We start from the raw sequence: 21,406 nt of genomic DNA, 5'->3' as shown, positions 1-21,406 counted from the left end.
CCAGGTCCTTTGCCCTCTGGAATATCATATTCCATGCCCTTCAGTCCTTCAACATAGAAGCTGCTAGATCTTGCTTTATCCTTATTGGAGCTCCACAGTATTTGAATTCCTTTTTTCTAGCTGCTTGCAGTATTTTCTCCTTGACCTGGGAGTTCTGGAATTTGGCTATAATATTCCTGGAGCTTTTCCTTTTGGGTTCTCTTTCAGGAGGTGATCAGTGGATTCTTTCAATTTCTCTTTTAGCTTCTGCTTCTAGAATATCAGGGAAATTTTCCCTCACAATCTCTTGGAGGATGGTGTCTAAGCTTTTGTTTTGGTCATGATTTTCAGGTAGTCCAATGATTTTCAAATGATCTCTCCTAGATTTATTTTCTAGGTCAGCTGTTTTTCCAAGGAGATGTTTCACATTGCCCTCTATTTGGATTTGCTTTACTGTGTCTTGGTTTCTTATAAGGTCACTAGCTTCCATTTGTTCAATCCTAATTCTTAGGCAGTTATTTTCATCAGACAGTTTTTTAATCTCCTTTTCCATTTGGCTTTTCAAACTGTTGACTTTTTTCTCATTACTCTCTTGCATTGCTCTCATTTCCCTTTCCATTCTTTCCTCCTTTTATCTACATCTTCTTTCTATTTCTCCTACTTTCTCTTCAAAGTCCCTTTTGAGAGCTTCCATGGCCTGAGACCAGTTCATATTTTTCTTGGAAGCTTTGGATGTTGGAGCTTTGACCCTGTTATTATCTTCTCCTTCTGAGGTTTTATTGTGGTCTACCTTACCCCCAAAGTAGTTTTCAATGGTCTTCTGCTTTCTCTGCTTAGTCATCCTGGCTTACTATTTCTTGGCTTTTAACTCCTTCTTAAAGTGTGACTCTGCTTCCAGGACACACTGTTCAAGCTATAGCATGGCCTGGGGGACGGTTGGGCTTTTTCTCAGCATGCCTGGCCTCACTTTCACTTGATTTTAAACTCTCCACTGGGGGGGGGGGGCTGCTTCTCGGCTCCACTCCTGTTCTCAGCTTCAGAGGGTCCCAGATGTTTTGGGTTGAGGAGGGGCAGGCTTTAATCTCACCTGGTCTGTTCTCAGGTCCAGAAATAACCTCAGGCCTACTTTACTAAGCAACCAACCAGCAAAGCTTTCTGTGGTGTGGTTGTCAGCTTCCAATGAGACTGCTCCCCTGCTCCCCTCCCCCACCTGGGTCTCTCGCCACTCAGAATTTCTTCCTGGTTCCCTGCTGGTGTGGGACAGTCGAATCCTTCTCCCCAATCCACTGGTACCCCTGCACTTACCACCCCACTCACCCACCGCCCGGGCCATCCATTCAGTCTGACTGCACGCTCGGTTACAGAAGATGCGGGTGCTGCAGCCTATTCAGAGGCACTGGGGCAAATTCCTCTGGTAGGTGTCTGGTGTGTTGGCCTGATTGCAGGGTTAGGCTTTATCTGTGGCCCAGCACAGCCCCCTGAAATCTATCTATCGCTGGAGAAAATTCTCAGCCCTTATTTTTGTGTGTTTTTCTGCCCCAAGGGTTCTTTTATTGCTATTTTTGGGGTTATTATATCAGGAGCCCTATGGGTTTAATGTCTTTCCTCTGACATCTTGGCTCTGCCCCCTGTAACATTGATTTGTAAAACTTTTGTGTTCCAAATTCTCTTCCTTCCTCCCTAACTCCCCTTTAAGAACTCAAGCAATGTAATATACGTTATACATGTTCAGTCATGCAAAACATAGCAGACAAAAATATTTTGGAAAAGGAACTAACGACAACAAAATATACTTCCATCTGTATTCAGATATCATCAGTTCTTCCTCTATAGATGGATTGCATTTTTCATAATAACTTCAGAGTTGTCTTGGATCATTGCATTGCTCAAAACAACTAAGTCATTTGCATCAGATAATCTTACAATATTGCTGTTATTTTGTATACAGTACATTTCACTTTGCATCAGCTCGTGTAATTCTTTCCAGGTTTTTCTGATAGCATCCTGCTCATCTTTCTTTTTTTATATAGTAAACTACATTTATATCGTACTTTACAGGCAGATTTCCTTGCAAAACACCTATTAAGTTGATTATTACAACAACAATAATACCTTATATTTATATAGTAACTTATACCTGGCAAAGAATTTTCTTCACAACAGCCCAGCAAAATAAGTACCACCACCACCATCATCATCTTCATCTTACATTGCTCTTACCTCTTCTTCAAATTTTTTCCCAATTATTATTGCTAACTGTGTTTCCCTCAATCCTATTTGCTCCCAATGATATTTATGATTTTTCTATCTTCTTTTAGCCTTTCCTTCTTCAAAAATGTTTTGCTTCAGATTGCCCTTCCTCCAATCTGCTCTCCCTTCCTTCACCTCTCCCCCCTTATCTTCTCCCCCCCCACACTTCTGCCCAAGGCAAGATACATTACTATACCCACTTGAGTGTGTATGTTATTGCCTCTCTGAGCCAATTCTGATGACAGTAAGGCTCATTCACTCCCCTGCTCCCCCTTCATCTTCCCCTCCACTCCATTTGCTTCTTTTATGTGAGATACTTTACTCCATTCCACCTCTCCCTTTCCCTTTCTCCCATTGTGATTCTCTCACCCCTTAATTTTTTTTCAAATATGTCATCATCTGGCAACTAGGTGACACATTGCCAAAGTACCTGCCCTGAACCTAGGAGGACCCAAGCTCAAATCTGGCCTCAGACACAAGATTCTCACCAGCTGTGTGACTCTAGGCATGTCACCCCATCCTGACTGCCCCACAAAAAATAAATGCTTTACATATATTCTCCCTTCATAATCAATTACCACCTGTGCTCTCTGTCTAAATTTATTTCTTTCAGCTGCCCTAATACTGAGAAAGTTCTTATGAGTTAGAAGTATCATCTTCCCATATAGGAATGTAAACAGTTTAACCTTTTAACCTCCCTCATGATTTCTTTTTCCTGTTTACCTTTTTATGCTTATCTAGGGTCTTGTATTTGAAAGTCAAGTTTTCTATTCAGTTCATGTCTTTTCTTCACAAATATCTGAAAGTCCTCTTTTTCATTGAAGTCCCATTTTTCCCCTAAAAGGTTATAACCAGTTTTGCTTGGTAGCTTGATTTTTGATTGTAATCCCAATTCTTTTGCCCTCTGGAAGATCATATTCCATGCCCTCTGATTCTTTAATGTAGAAGCTGCCAGATCTTGTGTTATCCTGACTTTGGATCCACAGTACTTGAATTGTTTCTTTCTGGCTGCTTGCAATATTTTCTTCCTGACCTGGGAGCTCTGGAATATGGCTATTATATTCCTGGGAGTTTTCCTTTTGGGATCTCTTTTAGGAGGTGATCAGTGGATTCTTTCAATTTCTATTTTACCTTCTGCTTCTAGAATATCAGGTCAATTTTCCTTGACAATCTTTTGGAAGATGATGTCTAAGCTCATTTTTTGATCATGGTTTTCAGGTACTTCAATAATTTTAAAATTATCTCTCCTGGATCCATTTTACAGGTCAGCAGTTTTTCCAAGTAGATATTTCATATTGCTCTCAATTTTTTTTTATTCATTTGGATTTGCTTTATTGTCTTGATTTCTCATAAAATCATTAGCTTTCATTTGCTCAATACTAATTCTTAAACAATTATTTTCTTCAGAGAGCTTTTGTATCTCCTTTTCAATTTGGCTTTTCAAGCTGTTGACTTTTTTTCATGACTTTCGTGCATCCCTCTCATTTCTCTTTCCATTTTTCCTCTATCTTACTTTTCCCTCTACCTCTCTTTATCTTCAAAGTCCTTTTTCAGCACTTCTATGGCCTGAGACCAATTCATATTTTTCTTGAAAGCTTTGGATGTATGAGCTTTGACTTTGTTATCTACTTTCAAGGGTGTATTTTGATCTTTTTTGTCACCAAAGAAAGTTTATGTGGTCTGCAACTTTTTCTGTCTGTTCATGTTCCTAGCCTATTTCTTGACTTTTAAGTCATTCTTAAAGTGGGGAACTGCTTCCAAGAAGCACTGTCCCAAGCTTTATGTTGTCCAAGGTGGTATAATTTAAGTAGAGGCATGTTCTTCATTTGCCTAGCTTGTGCTTTAATCTGTAAATAACCCGAGGCCTACTTGCTCTTTAACCCAGAAACAAACATATGTTTTGCTGTGGTTAATATCTCTGATCAGCCTGTGCCCCTCTCCCTCCTGGATGGCCATTAAAGACTGCTTCCTGATTTCCAGCATGGGCAAAACAACCAATTTCCCCCTCAGCACCAGCAGAGACCCCTTTAATCTCCCCCACACCTCCACCTCCTCGAGCCATCCACTCAGCCCTCTCACTAGACCCTCAGTTTAGTTACAGAAGAAGCCATCTCTGCACCCAATTCAGAGGCTCTGGGAGTCTCTTTTTCTGGTGTGGCCTAGGGCTGGATGTATGTTGGCGCAGCTGCAGGGCTGTGATTTGCTCTCACCCTGGTACAACAGACCCTTTCCTCCTGATCTTCAAAGCCGTCTTTGTCTGGAAAATGATGTCACACCATCCTTTTGTGGATTTTGCTGCTCCAGTGTTTTATGGCATTATTTGGAAGGTTTTTTCATGATTGTGTGGGGAGCTCTGAGAAGTTACTACCTGTCTTCTGCCATCTTGGCTCTGCCCCCCAAAATAATGACTTTCAATAGCTAGTAGGCAATGGTGATCAAGAACAAAAAGCAGGTAACAAATAGTTTCAGCAATAGTATAAAAGCTCCATAATGTATCAGAATTTCTACATAGCTACAAGGAAAAATAGATGTGAATAATGGAAAGAGAAATTCCAATAAAAATATCTACAAAAATTTATAATACACCTGGAAGTCAAGCTGCCCAAACTCACTTGAGACTTCTATAAATATAATCATAAAATATTATTTACAGAAATAATAGAACTCAAATAATTACATGGATATTTATTGCTCCTGATTGTGCCACATAGATATCATAAAATGACAATACTACATAAATTAATCTGTTTATTTAGTGAAATATCTTATTATTTTATTTTATTTATTTTTTTGTTTGTTTTTGGTGGGATAATAAGGGTTAAGTGACTTGCCCAGGGTCACACAGTGAGTAAGTCTCTGAGGCCAGATTGGAACTCAGGTCCTCCTTTATCCAGGGCTGGTGCTTTATTCACTGCACCACCTAGCTGCCCCCTATTTAGTGAAATATCAACCCTATACTCTAATTACTTTATAAAACAAGAAAAAATGGTAGCAAAATTCAGTTAGAGTAATAAAAGGTCTTTAATATCTAGTGTAACAATGAAAAAATGATAGAAAATGAGGAGGAATAGAACTTTCCAATTTTAAAATATATCATGTAGTGTAATCATCAAAATGATCTAATATTCTGTGAATAAATAAAAATGTAGATATGTGTGAAACCAAAAAAAAAATCCCATTATTTTATAGATTCAAGATCATAAACTACATGGGGAAATATTTCTTTTTCTACAAAAATTGTTCTTTAAACTAGAGCAGTTTTGAAAAAAAAAGTAGGTTTATAACATCTACTACATGAACCACAATAAATTTAAATAGATATCTGACCTAGATATGAAAGGTAACATCATTAAAAAAGAATGAGAGAGAACAGGAGGTACCATCAGAGATAATTTTTAACCAAATAAAAAGGATAACAAAAACTAAAATAGTCAATTTCAATTCTATGAAATTGAAAAAAAATTGCAAATGTAAAAGTAACAGAGTTAAGATTAGAAGAAAACTTGTTGATTAGATAAAAGCATCTTTTGGTCAAATATTTCTTAGGAAAAATTGATATCCAAGATATCATATATATATATATATATATATATATGAAATTAATAAAAATATATAAGACAATCATGACATAACATAAAATTAGCATAAGAATTAGGAAGGCTAGGATTCAAGTCACATCTCTGTATCATACTATCTGTGTGACATGTATTAGTTTGTTTGTTCACTTATTACATGGACTAGGGCACATGGCTTGGTGCATTTATTCATTTGTCTTCTTGAGCCAGGCAAAACTTTGAGAGTATAAGTTGTAAATCAGGTGCTATTCTACATTAGTAGAATGAGTTTGCACACCAAAAGTTCCCTATGCCAAAGAAAAAATAAAACCAAGAACCATTCTCCAATATCAAAAGATCAAAAGTATATGAGTAAATGGGCCCCCTAATAATAATTATAATTATAATAATGACAATAATTTCCAAATATCTAATAATTAGTAAAATACTCATGGAAAGAACCCTGAAGTTGGATCTCACACCCAGTGAATTGACAAAGATGACAGAAGTTGGAAATAATCAGTGTTAGAAGGATTGTATGGAAACAGAATAGTACTTATTCTAAGGGCCTGTGAATTGATCCAACCAATCTAGAGAAAATTTTGGAATTTTTGTGAAAAATAAAATTCATACCTTTGTTCATACCTTTGTCTTTTGCATATATTTGAAGGAGGTCAAAGACAGAAAGAAAGATGTGACAACAGAGAACTGGAATCAACTTAGAGTCCAGTCCATCTACTGAGGAATAGTTAAACAAATTGTAGCAAAAGAATATTACTATTCTGTAAAAAGTGATGAATATAGGAATTAAAAGAAACATCAGAAGAGACATTTAAAGTCAAATTAGGTGTGGGTATAACAGAGTTTTGTATAAGGGACTTTTTACCATTCTGTCCAAAAGTGGAAAGGGTCACCTCAGGTGGCTTTGAGTTGCATCTCTCTACAGGTCTTCAAGCAAAGCCTGTTTGAATACTTGTGAGTTATGGTGTAGAGGCAATACCTCTTCAGGTAGGAGTTAAACTAATTGGCATCTGAAGTCCCTTCCAACTCTAATAGTTTGTCGCTCTCCATTGTTAGCCACACTCAGCTTCTTGAGCATAATTTCTACTTTGAACATTTCCATGGGGTTAGCAACAAAGTCACTTTGTTTTGGTTTCATTGACATCTGTTCTGACTGAGTCCTTTAGAACATCTTTATGAAACACAAACTTAGGCTGTTTTATCTCCTCCAGCTGTTAGGTCAATGTCAGATAGTCATGCTTTACTATCTGGTAAAAGGAATGAAAGAAAATATACATTGATGTTCATTTTATAGACTGTACATAAGACTAAACTGTGGGCCTTTTGATTGTTCAGTTGAAAGCTGATTTCCCTTTAAAAAGCAGCACAAAGTAGATACCAGGAATATGATCATTTGATAAACTATCTTCTTTTCTCTATATTTCTTATATATTTGTGAGAATTATAGGTGAAGAACTGTTGTAAAAAGAGTGAGCAGCCACATACTGGAAGCCTCCCTATATCACTTATTACGATAATACTAAGTTATGTCAAAATTTCACGAACTCCACTCACACAGTAGGGTTCCTCCATGACTTATTAGATCATCTTAAATTTAAGTTGTGATGGCCCACAGTTTTTATCACCTGAGGAGCCAACTTTCCAGTAGCTGAGTCTGTCTAAACTTAGCTAGGTTGGTGTTTGAAGAAGAGATACATAATCTGTTCCTGGCCTTGTACTCTGAACCTTTCCTCTTTGGTACACTTAAGAGTAGGTAATATTCATGAACTATGAGGCCTGATTACCATCCTGCTAGATGGACTTACAGACTGAGATGTGCATTTTTGGACATGGGCCACATTGTAATTCATGTTACTACCATTCACATACATACATAGACACACATGCATATACATAATATACACACATGTACACATAAATGTACATATATACATAGACATACATATAATATAGTAGCTCTGCTGGGTTCAATGTTCATTCATATATATATCCATTCCTATCACTATGTTCATATATACGTGTGTATATATATGTATATATATAAATGAATGAATGAATAATCATATATATAATAGAGAGAGAGAGAAAGAAAAAAGAAAGAAAGAAAGAAAGAAAGAAATGAATAGTAAGCCCAGAAGAGCCAAATGAAGTCACCAGTTGAGTGTAGAGGAAAAAAAACACAGAAAGGACCCTGGGACAAAGCCTTGGGGCCCCAAATTAATAGAGGTGAGATTGATAATCATTCAAAAATAAAACCATACCCTCTCAAATAGATAGTTTCTATGGAAAAATATTTCTAATACTATGAACGTTTATCAGACCTTGAAATCTCCCTTTCAAATGGAAGAAAGGTTCTAAAATAGCTAATATTCATTTACTTCTTTAAAGTTTACAAAGGTTTAAATATACATATATAAGGGCATATTTAAGATAATTATATAAACAGAGATACACATATATACATACGTATATCTGTACATACATGTATAACACAAATATTTCTATCTCTGACTCTATTTCTATTTTTCTATCATTGATCTATCATTATATATATCTATCTGTATATCTGTCTATCATCTATCTATCTTGTGAAGTATGTGCTTTTATCCTTTTGATGGATGAGGATTCTGAGACTGGAAGAGTTTAAGTGACCTTCCCTAAATCACACAGCTAATCAGTGTTTGGAGCAGGATTATAACTGAGGTCTTTTTGACTCTATGATTAGCATTCTATTCATTATTTCCACATATCCTAAACCTTCTCCCTCTGGTTCATTTGTGTAATCATCTCAGCTGCATGATTCAAATATATTGCAAATGGTAATATCAGGGTTATGCTATATGGATGAGTCAATAACTAGCAAATATACATTGCACCTATCCCAAGCAATCTTTATCTTGACTTTCTTAGTAGAAATATATTATCTTTTTTTTGTTTTTTTAAGTTTTTCCAAAAGCCCTTCCTATTCTGACACAGTACTGTGTGTGCAAAGATTTTTGGATTAGATGAGGAAGCTGACTTCCCGATACCAAAAAGTTAGAGGAGAACTGTGAAAAATACATAAAGGAAAAAAAAATATGGGTAGCCCCTAGGATAGAGTTCCATAACAGTGAAACCTGGGGGATGACTGCCCAGAGGTATTTTTACTGCTTGGTAGTGAGGCTCATAAGAAGACTTGGGAGGCATGGGGACAATATTCCATTCCAGAAGGAACTGTGATTTCTATGTCCCCAAATGTCAGTGCCCTGGAGCAAACTACCCATACCCCAGTGCTAAATTCAGGTTAGAACATCCAAAAATCAGAATGTGCCAAACATTCACATTAGGAAAGTGTAAAAGATGGTGGAGTGAAACCAGCAAGCTGCCTGAACTCTCCCAAATTTCCTTCAGAAACAACTTTAAATTAAGCCAATTCTGGAGCTGTAAAACATGGAAACATAACTGAGTAAAACAATATTCTTTTTGTTTTCATTTTTGTTTTTTTGGTGGGGCAATGAGGGTTAAGTGACTTGCCCAGGGTCACACAGCTATAAGTGTCAAGTGTCTGAGGCCAGATTTGAACTCAGGTCTTCCTGAATCCAGGGCTGGTGCTTTATCCACTATGCCACCTAGCTGACCCCATAATATTCTTACTAATTAAGATAACCTTGAAGATCTTCAGGAAATTTTTGTTTCTTCTGGGGAAAATCGGAACACAGCTCAGTGCAGAGGGTGTTGGGGCTAGCCAGCAAAAGGTTCTTAGTCACAGCATAGATTGGCAGCTGAGGACCTGAGGTCCTAGCTCAGCAAGATAGTGTCAGAGCAGGCCAGATGTGAGCCCTCTAGCCCCAACACTGTGCTTCAGAGAGCATAAATCTTGTGACTAGGCCCTAGGCCCTAGGCCCCAGCAAAAGAAGCTCCAGACAGTGCCTACTGAACCCCAGAAGCAGAACTCAACCTTAAAAGGCACAAAAGAGGCTAAAATAAATATATGAATAGGAAACAAAAAAGAGCCCTCATCAGGGCTACTGACAGTTACTATAGTGACAGGGAGGATCAAAACATCAACTCAGAGGAAGACAACAATGATAAACCTCCTACATGTGAAGCCTTAAAAGGGAAGAAAAATTGGTCTTGAGACCAAAGGACTCTCCTGGAAGAGTTCAAAAGGGATTTTATAAACCAAATAACAGTGGTAGAAGAAAATTGGGAAAAGAAATGAGAGTTATGCAACAGAAAGTCAATAGCTTGAAAAAGAAAATAATGCCTTAAAAATACAATTAGAAAATTGAAAAAGGAGAATAATTCCTTAACAATCAGAACTGACCAGATGGAAGCTAATGACTCAATGAGACAACAGGAAGAAGTAAAGCAAAATCAAAAGAATATAACAGTAGGAAAAAACTTAAAGTAGCTCTTTAGAAAAACAATAGACCTGGAAAATAAATCCAGGAGCAACAATATAAGAATAATCAGACTACCTGCAGACCATTATCAAAAAAAAAAAAAAAAAAAGACCCTAGACAGCACATTTCAGGACATTATTGAGCAGACCTGCCCCAATGTCTTCCAATCAGGGGAAAATTTGTCACTGAAAATAATCCACTGATTACATCCTGAAAGAGACACCCAAAAGAAAACACCAAGGAATATCATACCTAAATTCTAGAACTATCAAAGTAAAGGAAAAAATACTGCAAGCAGCCAGAAAGAGCCACTTTGAATATCAAGTAACAACAATAAGAATTACACAGAACTTGGCACCTTCAACATTAAAGGATCAGAGGGCTAGGAATATGATATTCTAGAAGGCAAAGGTTTACAACCAAGAATGTACTATCCAGCAAAATTAAGCATAATCTTTCAGGGAGAAAGATGGATATTCAATGAAATAGGAGACCTTAAAACTTTCCTAATGAAAAGTCAAGATCTGAACAGAAAATTCAGTGTACAAATACAAGCCTCAAAAGACACATGAAAAGGTAAAAATGGGGAAAACATGTTATTCAATAAGTTTAAAATGTTTTAATTCCTACATGGGAAGAAGATACTGGTAACTCTTGTGAACTGTATTTTTATTTTGCATTTCTCTGATAAATAATGATCTAGAGCATTTTTTCATATGATTATAGATAGCTTTGATTTCTTTGTCTGAAAACTGCCTCTTCATATCCTTTTATCATTTATCAATTGGATAATGACTTGTATTTTTATAAATTTGACACAGTTCTCTAAATATTTGAGAAATGAAGCCTTTATCAGAGATATTTCTTTCAAATATTCTTTCCCAGTTTTCCACTTCCCTTGTATTCTTGATTACATTTGTTTTGTTTGTGCAAATGCTTTTTAATTTTACATAATAAAAATGATCTCTTTTACATTTAATTTTGTTCTCTGTATCTTCTTTGGCTCTAAATTCTTCCCCTCCTCATATATCTGATAGATAAACAATTTCATACTCCCTTGAATTGATTATGGTATAATCCTTTATGTATAAATCATGTGCCCATTTTGACTTTATTTTAGTATACGGTGTGAGATGTTAGTCTATACCTAGTTTCTTCCATACTGTTTTCTAGTTTTCCAAAAAGTTTTTGTCAAATAATGAGTTTTTGTTCCAAAAGCTTGGATCTTTGAGTTTTTCATATACTAGATTACTATAGTCGTTTACTATAGTGTAATTTGTATCTATTCTATTCCACTGATCTACCTCCCTCTTTCTCCTCTCCTTGCCTCCCCCTCCCCCCGTTCCCACAGAGCAATGAGGGCTAAATGACTTGCCCAGGGTCACACAACTAGTAAGTATTAAGTGTCTGAAGCTGGATTTGAATTCAGGTCTTCCTGAATCCAGGGCTGGTGCTTTATCCACTGTACCACCTAGCTACCCCCACACCTCTCTATTTCTTAGACAGTACCAGATTGTTTTGATATTACTTTATTTTTTTATTTTATCTATCTATCTATCTATCTATCTATTTATTTATTTTTGTTGAGGCACTTGGGGTTAAGTGACTTGCCCAAGGTCACACAGCTAGTAAGTGTCAAGTGTCTGAGGCTGGCTTTGAACTCAGGTCCTCCTGACTCCAGGGCCAGTGCTCTATCTACTGCACCACCTAGCTGCCCCATTACTACTTTATAATACAGTTTGAGATCTGGTACTGCTAGACTACCTTCTTTTACATTTTTTCATTGATTCCCATGAAATCCTTGAATTTTGTTTTTCCAGATGAATTTTGTTATTATTTTTTCTAGCTCTATAAAATATTTTTGATAGTTTAAGTGGTATAGCACTAAAGAAATAAATTAACTTAGGTAAGATTGTCATTTTTATTATATTGGCTCTGCCTACTGATGAGTAATGAATATTTTTACAATTATTTAGATCTGACTTTATTTCTGTGAAAAGTGTTTTGTAGTTCTGGTCATATAGTTGCTGTGCTTGTCTTAGGAGTTAGACTCCCAAGTATTTTATATTGGCCACAGTTATTTTAAATGGAATTTCTCTTTCTATCTGTTGTTGCTGGACTTTATTGGTAATATATAAAAATGTTGATGATTTATGTGGATTTATTTTGTATCCTGCAACTTTGTTAAGTTGCTAATAATTTCAAGTAGCTTTTTAGTTGATTCTCTAAGATTTTCTAAGTATAACATCATATCATCGGCAAAAAGTGATAGTTTTTTTCCTCATTACCTGTTCTAATTCCTTTAATTTATTTTTCTTCTCTTTTTGCCATAGCTAACATTTCTAGTACAATATTAAATAATAGAGATGATAATGGGCATCCTTGATTCACAGCGGATTGTATTGGGAAGACTTTTAGGTTATCCCCATTACAGATAATACTTGCTGATGGTTTTAGATAAATAGTACTTATCATTTTAAGGTACGTTCCTCTTACTTCTATGCTCTCGAGTGTTTTTAAACAGGAATGGGTGCTGTATTTTGTCAAAGGCCTTTTCTGCATCTATTAAGATAATCATATGATTTCTGCTGATTTTGTTAATGATATGGTCAATTATGCTGCTAGTGTTCCTAATATTGAACCAGCCCTGCATTCCTGGTATAAATCCTACCTGGTCATAGTGTGTGATCTTTGTGTTATATTTCTGTAATCTTTTTGCTAGTATTTTATTTAAAATTTTTGCATCAATATTCATTAGTGAGATTGGTCTATAAGTTCTTTTCTCTGTTTTGGCTCTTCCTGATTTGGCTATCAGCACCATATTTGTCTCATAAAAGGAATTTGTTAGGACTCCTTCTTCACTTCTTTTTTCAAACAATTTATTTTGTATTGGGATTAATTGTTTTTTTAAAATATTTGGTAGAATTCACTTGTGAATCCCTCTGGTCCTGGAGAGTTTTTCTGTGGAAGTTCATTATCTAAAATTGCATTATTTAAATAGTTGATTTCTTCTTCTAATCTGGGTAATTTATATTTTTGTAGATATTCATCTATTTCATTTAGATTGCCAAATTTATTGGCATATAATTAGGCAAAACAGTTCTTAATAATTGTCTTAATTTCCACTTCATTGGTGGTGAGTTCATCCTTTCATTTGTATACTAATAATTTGGTTTTCTTCTTTTTTTTATCAAATTAACTAGTGCTTTATCTATTTTTTTTATTTAACCAGCTTCTAGTTGTATTTATTAATTAAATGGTTTTCTTACTTTCAATTTTATTAATCTCTCCTTTGATTTTCTGGATTTCCAATTTGGTGTTTACTTGGGGATTTAAAATTTGTTCATTTTCTAGTTTTGTTAGTTGCATGCCCAAATCATTGATGTGTTTTTTTTTTCTAGTTTATTGATGTAAGCAGTTAGGGATATAAATTTTCCCCTAAGAACTGCTTTGACTAGGTGATGAAGTGGATAAAGCACCAGTTCTGAATTCAGGAGGACCTGAGTTCAAATATCATCTCGGACACTTGACACTTACTAGCTGTGTGACCCTGCGCAAGTCACTCATTGCCCGGCAAAAAACCAAAAAAACAAGTTAAAAAAAATAAAGACCCTATTACAATAGAGGGAAAGAAGGGTGTTTTGATCTTACTCTCATCCTATTTGGCTCAAAGAAGGAATAACGTGCACACTCAGTTAGTTATAGAATTCTATCTTACACTATAGGGAAGTGAAAGCAGAAAGGGGAAAGAAAAAAGGTGGGGTGCTAATAGAAGGGAGGGCAAAACTAGGAATTGAAAGGGGAAAGGATAAAATGAGGTGGGGCTGATGTAAGGGAGGGTAGATTGAGGGGGCCAGAAAGAAAACACTAGTGAGAAGGGACAGGGGAAAAGGAAAGAGAAAAATACAAACAAGGGAAAATAGGATTCAGGGAAATACACAGTTAGTAATCATAACTGTGAATATGAATGGGATGAATTCTCCTATAAAACAGAAGCAGATAGCAGAGCAGATTAAAAACCAGCATCCTGAGAGTTCAAGGAGATCTGGGGTAGATAGGGCCGGGTTGGGTGTCATGTACTTCCACCCTCGCCACTGCCATGCCAGGTGTGGTGGAGCTGCCTGCCTTGGACAACCTCAAAGTGCAGGAGGTCAATGCCAATTCTTTTGTGCTAAAAGCTGCAGCCCATCATTATGGCACACAGTGTGATAAAGTCAATAAAGAATTTATCATTTTCTGCTGGGAAGAGAAGGATCCAAGGCAATGTTTAAACGAAGGGAACCTTGTCAATCAATGTGTTGTGGATTTCTTCAGGAGTATAAAGACACACTGTGCTGAGTTCTTTACTGAGTATTGGACCTGTATTGATTATTCTGAGCTTCAATAGCTTCACCAATGTAACAAGGATCAGGCAAAATTTGACAACTGTGTCCTGAACAAACTGGGCTGGATGTGTCCTGACTTGGGAGAACTGTCAAAGGTTACGAAAGTGAGCACAACCCGACAGCTACCGGAGGATCCCTATCATTCTAGATCAAAACCAGAGCCAAATCCTGATTTTGAGGGAGATTTGAAGCCTTCAAAACATGGCAGCCAATTATTTTTCTGGAATTGGTAGAAGAAAGAGCTATATCTAGGGAGCTCAAACTTGAGACAGCCTCAGGAAAAGAGTACCGAATTAAGACTCTTGTCAAGCTTGTCTGCAGGTCCTTTCCAGGAAAAAAAAAATACCTAAAAAACCAACCAACCAAACAAACAAACAAACAAAACCAGCATCCTACAATATGTTGTTTACAAGAAACACATTTGCAGCAGAGAGATACACACAAAATAAAAGGTAAAAGGCTGGAGCAGAATGCTCCAGCTGAAGTAAAAAAAAAAAAAAGCTGGAGTAACAATAATTATCTCAGACAAAGCAAAAGCAAAAATTGACCTGATGAAAAGAGATAAGTAAGGAAACTACATCTTGCTAAAATGTACCATAGACAATGAATAGCAAACATGTATGCACCAAGTGGTACAGTATCCAGATTATTAGAAAAGAAGTTAAATGAGTTATGGGAAGAAATGGATAGCAAAACTATATTAGTGGGGGACCTCAACCTGCCCCTCTCAGAACTAGATTAATCTAATCACAAAATTGATAAAAAAGAAGTTAAGGAGATGAATAGAATTTCAGAAAATTTAAATATAATAGACCTTTGGAGAAAACTGAATGGGGATAGAAAAGAATATACCTTTTTACCCAGTATTACATGTCACATACACAAAAATTGACCATATATTAGGGCATAAAAACCTCACAGTCAGATGCAGAAAGTCAGAAATAGTAAATGCATCCTTTTCAGATCATGATGCAATAAAATTATATGTAATAAAGGGGCAAGGAAAGATAGACCAAAAATGAATTGGAAAATGAAATAATCTCATCTTAAAGAATGAGTGGGTCAAACAACAAATCAGAGAAACAATCAATAATGCCATCCAAGAGAATGAAAATATTTAGACAACATACCAAAACTTATGGGATGCAGCCAAAGCAGTTCTTAGGGGAAATTTTATATGTCTAAATGCCTAAATGAATAAAATATAGAAAGTGGAGGTCAATGATTTGGGCATGCAACTAAAGAAGGTAGCAAAAGATCAAATTAAAAATCCCCAATGTAATATTTAAAATCTAATGTGTGTGTCCTTACCTCCCCTCTCCCCCCCCCCCCACAGTGTGTGGGGAGAATTAGCTAAGGTTTACTTATAAATTCAGCAACAGTTTAGGCTTTTAAGCATTTATTAAAGTATATTAGGTGTTAGCAGAGAGAGAGAGAGAGAGAGAGAGAGAGAGAGAGAGAGAGATGCCTTCACCTAGCTATCCAATTTCTGGAAGGTAGGAAACCTGGTTACCTTTCTCCTTCTTCTGCTACCATGAGGTCCTTTTTGAACCAAAGAGACAGTTTCCATGTTTGTTTGAGTGGAAGCTTCCTGTGGGACCATTAGAGGTGTGGTCCCCACACATAGCTCCAAACTAATTGGCTGGTTGCATTGATTGACATGACTTACAGGCAGTTCTATGAATAGAGGCAAATTAGAAAAGGAAGGAATAGTCTACTTGTCAGAACTGTGGAGAAGGGAAGAATTTGTGACCAAAGATGAGACAGAGAACATTATGAAATGCAGAATGGATCATTTTGACTACATTAAATACCAATGCAAACAAGATTAGAAGGAGAGCAGAAGGCTGGGAAACAATATTTACAGTTTCTGATAAAGGCCTCATATCTAAAATATATGGAGAACTGAATAAAATATATAAGAATACAAGTCATTTCCCAGTTGAGAAATGGTCAAACAATATGAACAAGCAGTTTTCAGATGATAAAATTAAAACTATCTACAGCCACATTAAAAAATATGTTTTCAATCACTACTGATTAGAAAAATGTAAATTAAAACTACTATGAGTTACTACCTCACACCTATCTAATTGGCTAATATGACAAGAAATTGAAAATGATAAATGTTGGAGATATGGGGAAATTGGAACATTTATGCACTGTTTGTGGAGCTGTGAACTGATTCAGCAATTCTGGAGAGCAATTTGGAACCATACCTAAAAGGTTTAAAAATTGCGCATACTCTTTGACCCAACAATACCACCACTAAGTCTATATCCCAAAGAGATCATAGCAAGGGGAAAAGGAACCTCGTGTACAAAAAATATTCACAGCTGCCCTTTTTGTGCTAGCAAAGAATTGGAAATTGAAGGGATGCCGATCAATTGGGGAATGGTTAAACAAGTTGTGGTATATGAATGTAATGGAACACTATTGTGCTGTAAGAAATGATAAGCACATGGAATTCAGACAAAAAAAAAACAAACCTGAAAAGGCTTACATGAATTGATGCTGAGTGAAATGAGTAGAACCAAGAGAACATTGTACACAGTATCAACAACATTTTGTGATGATCAGCTATTATAGACTTAACTCTTCTTAGCAATACAATGGTCTAGGACAATGTCAGAATGCTCTCCACATTCAGAAAAAGAACTATGGAGTCTAAATGCAGAATGAAGAATACTATTTTCATAATTATTCTTGATTTTTTGTCATTGTTCTTTATTCTTTCTTGCATTTTCCCCCTTTTGTTCCAATTTATGTGGAAATATGTTTAACATGATTGCAATGTATAACCCATTTCAGATTGCTGGCCTCAGGAGGAGGGAAGGAAGGGAGGGTGGAAGAAAAATTTGGAACTCAAAAAATACCTTTACCCTTAATTGAAAAAAAATAAAAATAAAAATAAAATAGAAAAAAAGGGGGGGAAAGGAAAGGGTCATAGTATTTTGAACTAAAAAGGCAGGTTATTCAGTTCTGAGGCCCAAAGGGGCAAAATTACTTGTCTGAGGTCACATAGGTGATGTAAAAAATATTATTAATTTAACTAATCTAATAATCTGGAAAAATGTATATAACTGTGCTTATATGAAAAATTATAAGTTTAGAAAAATTGTAATTGGGCCATAAATCCCTTTGAGGTCACCATTCAAATGTAAAATATTTTAAACTAACTGGTTTGGGCCTAATCTGATTGGGGGCCTAATCTGGGGACATTTTGACTGGCTGGCTGTCTGACTGCTATTAATATAATAGGGGCCATTTATAAAATTTCTCCACACTGCTCCACTTCCAAAATTGATAAGGAAACAATTAAGAAGCCTCTTAACTAAATAATCAAAGCAGAATTTATTTATAAAAATCAATGTAAAAGATAAGGGTTAAGAAATGGAAATTATACAACCTGTCTGCCTTTAATATAATAAGGGCAGTTGCAGCCTCTTGCCTTAGGGTATGCTCCAGCTTTTTCTCTGTCTTTTTTCTGTCCTTCCTCTTCTCCCTACCTTATAACTGGAAAAACCTTTCTCCAACTCCTCTGTGCTGACTACCCCACTGAATAGCCCCTTGCTTCACTCTTTAACTTCTCTCACTACCATAGCGATGAACACCTGAAAAGCCCCTTACTCTGTACCACTCCTTCCTCTGTCTGTCTCCTCTCTTACTGTCTTCTCCAACCTCCTTTTCTCCCACTTCTCTATCCTCTGGGGTCCCTTCTGTTCTCTCAATCTTCCCGGCCTCCTTGCATCCTCCTAGTCCTCCGGCATCTCCCCTTCACTGTCTCCCTAGTTCTTCTATATATATGTTCCTTCTTTCCCCTCAAACCTTGGGCTCTCTGTGTCCCTGCACATGTCAAGCTAATCCACCAGCAGCACTAGGGCTGTGCCCAGTAGGGCACGAGTAGCCCATGCCCCCTGCTGCACTCCTGGGACCTCTGCATGGGCTATGCTAGGGCCTGGCAGGACAAGCCTGGGATCTCCAGGGCTGCTCCCCTCAGGGTGTAGGGAGCTGGGGCTTCCCACTCCCCCAGCCATCTGACCTGGCTCAGCTGAAGTGGAGGGGGAGGGGAACCAACCCCTCACACAGAAAAAAATCCTGAGGGCCTAAGGCTTTTTAATCTCAGCCCAAAGGCAGGGTCCGCAAATCAAAATAAATTTCCACAGTGAGCACATGGCAAACCCAGTATTTTCACCTTGTACCTATGACTCCTAAGCCAATACTATTTCTGCTATTCCATATTGCTCTCAATATTTACATTACAAACATTATTTGTTTCCTAGAATCTTTTATTTCTTCCCATACTCTGCTTCTGTACTATCTTTTAAATGAAGCACTTTTTGTTACAGCCAGCTACTAGTGCCCTCCCCACTGTAACTTTACCTTGTATTTCTTATTTATGTACTTAACTAAATTTTCTTTGCTTTATGGGTTGCCATGGCCAAAAGAATTGCAATAGGTGGTCAGTCTACAAGTGATATGATATGGACAAAAGAAATGACATCAACACCAATTATAATAATTGCATCCAGAAGTTAAACAGATGTAAATTAATTGCTACAACAAGGATGCCAAAAGAATCTAGAGAACACCTTAGTCAGCAAACATTTGGCTTGTCAGAGAGAGATAGCTGCCAAAATCAGCACTGAGTTCAAATACAAATTAATCTATAAAATCTTAAGGATGATATTCCACCATCTTGAATCTACTGCCCAGCTATTGTATATCTGTACTGTCTGTCCCAGATATACATACTGTTGCAAAAACTTTATAAAGTGTTCCTTCATAAGCATGTTAAAATCTGGGCAATAGACTTTTAAAAAATCTATTTGGTCTTTCTAGTGAGAAGAGATGGGTGAAAGTCGTTTGGATAATTAAATATTCCTTCTAGGGGACTCTAAGAGGTCTTGAGGCTTGATGCAATAACTGCATTGTCATACTCAAATAGGAGTATCTGAAGTCAGAAGTCAGCGACAAAGAAGCCTTCCCTGACCTGGATTCTTCACGGCATCTTTCACATTACAGTGGCGTGTGTGTGTGTGTGTGTGTGTGTGTGTGTGTGTGTGTAAGCATCTATCTCCCTGTTTGCTTGCCTGACATAATGGAACAGGATAATTTCAGATGTTACATCTTTGAAAGAATACTGAATTATAATGGTACAAGGATGGAAGATACTTTGTGGTAAAATGGTTTTTAAGATAATTTTTTGTTCTAATTGAATAGAGTGTTTTTTTCATAATCAATAAATAGGAAGCAATGCAGAATATTATATTAATATATCTCAGTCAATTGAAAAGTAGTAATGATGTGGCAAATTGTTGAATGTCACTTTTACTCAATTCATGTATAAATGACCCTCATGAATTTTTTGTATAGATGGGAGAGTAGGCATGTAGGTTGTTAGTTCTCTTTGTTAAATTTATTTTGTTATTAAGAAAATTCAATATTTTCTACAACTTTAGCATATCTTCCTTTTTCAGATACCTTTTCTATTTGTATCTGTCTCAATGCCCTCATGATTATATAGCCTCCCACCTTAATCATATTTTATATATACTTTGTCTAATCCATATATTTTCCCCATCTTTGCTGTTTTTAGTGCCATTTCTAACTTCTGGAAGCACCTCAGGGACACTGATACTAGGGTCTAAGTGTGTGAGGCTCTTAATCCCTGGAGGAGCAAACAATTTGTTATAATATATATGCTTAGTGAATCCTTTACATTGGGGTGCCATGAAGGGGAAAACATGAAGAACCACTGGATCAAATCATCTCTAAGGCTCCTTCCAAATCTAAGTCCTAGAATATTATAATCCCTGACAAATGGTCACCCACCTTGTATTTGAACACTTCAAGTGACAAGCTTACTACCTCATAAGTATGAAATCTTCCGTGTGATATTCCTTCACTTATTAAATACCTACAATGTGCCAACCACTGTGCTAAGTGTTGGGAATATAAATAAATGCAGGGGGCATCTAGGTTGTGCAGTGGATAAAGCACCGGCCCTGATTCAGGAGGACCTGAGTTCAAATCTGGCCTCAGACACTTGACACTTACTAGCTGTGTGACCCTGGGCAAGTCACTTAACCCTCATTGCCCCACACAAAAATTTTCTAAAACATTTAAAACCTCCATCAAGTGATGATTAACTATTAATGATTATATAGAAGGATTTCATGGGAAGGTATGAATTGGACTAGATGGCCTCTGAATCAATCAATTATTCAGTTAATAAGGATTTATTAAGTGGTTTTTCACATGCCAAGAACTATGCTAAGCACTGGGGATACAAAGAAAGACAAGAACATGATCCCTTCCCTCAAGTGCCTCACATTTGAATGGGGAACAGAACATGTAAACAACTATATACATGCAAGATATACAGTGTACATTGTAGTTAAAACTCAGAGAGAAGACATTAGTAGAATTGGGAGTAATGGAAGGATAACCAGGAAAGGTCTCTTGCATGTTAAGGGCTAAAATTCTAGCTAAACTGTCTAAAATATCTAATGAGCGGTCGCCAATAAATTATAAGCTTTAGCAAGAGTTAGACTTTTAAGTATTTATTAAGGAGAATAAGAATTTGGTAAAGAGAGAAGAAAAGGCCTAGATTCCTATCTATTACAGGGAGCATGCATTTCAACTCCCTTCTCCACCAGCATCCACAGGAAAAGAGAGCGAGACAGAGCACTTAACTCCCCCTTCCTCCTCCCACCAGCAAACGTCACTTCCTGACGCCAAAGAAAACCTGCATGGTCTTGCCCTCAAAGACCTTCCTTTCATGGCGGAGCTTTTCTACAGTAAGTCTCCAACAGGTGGCGTCATTCCA

At 36.7% G+C, this 21,406-nt stretch overlaps 1 pseudogene; it reads left to right on the top strand.

Annotated features, from left to right (window-relative positions):
- The first annotated feature begins 14,288 nt into the window (after positions 1 to 14,288).
- On the top strand, positions 14,289 to 14,807 carry LOC122735638 (annotated as a pseudogene).
- The last annotated feature ends 6,599 nt before the right edge of the window (positions 14,808 to 21,406 follow it).

The sequence above is a fragment of the Dromiciops gliroides genome, chromosome 1, assembly GCF_019393635.1.
Source record: "Dromiciops gliroides isolate mDroGli1 chromosome 1, mDroGli1.pri, whole genome shotgun sequence".
Classification (NCBI taxonomy): domain Eukaryota; kingdom Metazoa; phylum Chordata; class Mammalia; order Microbiotheria; family Microbiotheriidae; genus Dromiciops; species Dromiciops gliroides.
Note: the sequence above shows the minus strand (reverse complement) of the source record. Positions and strands in the feature narration are given on the sequence as shown.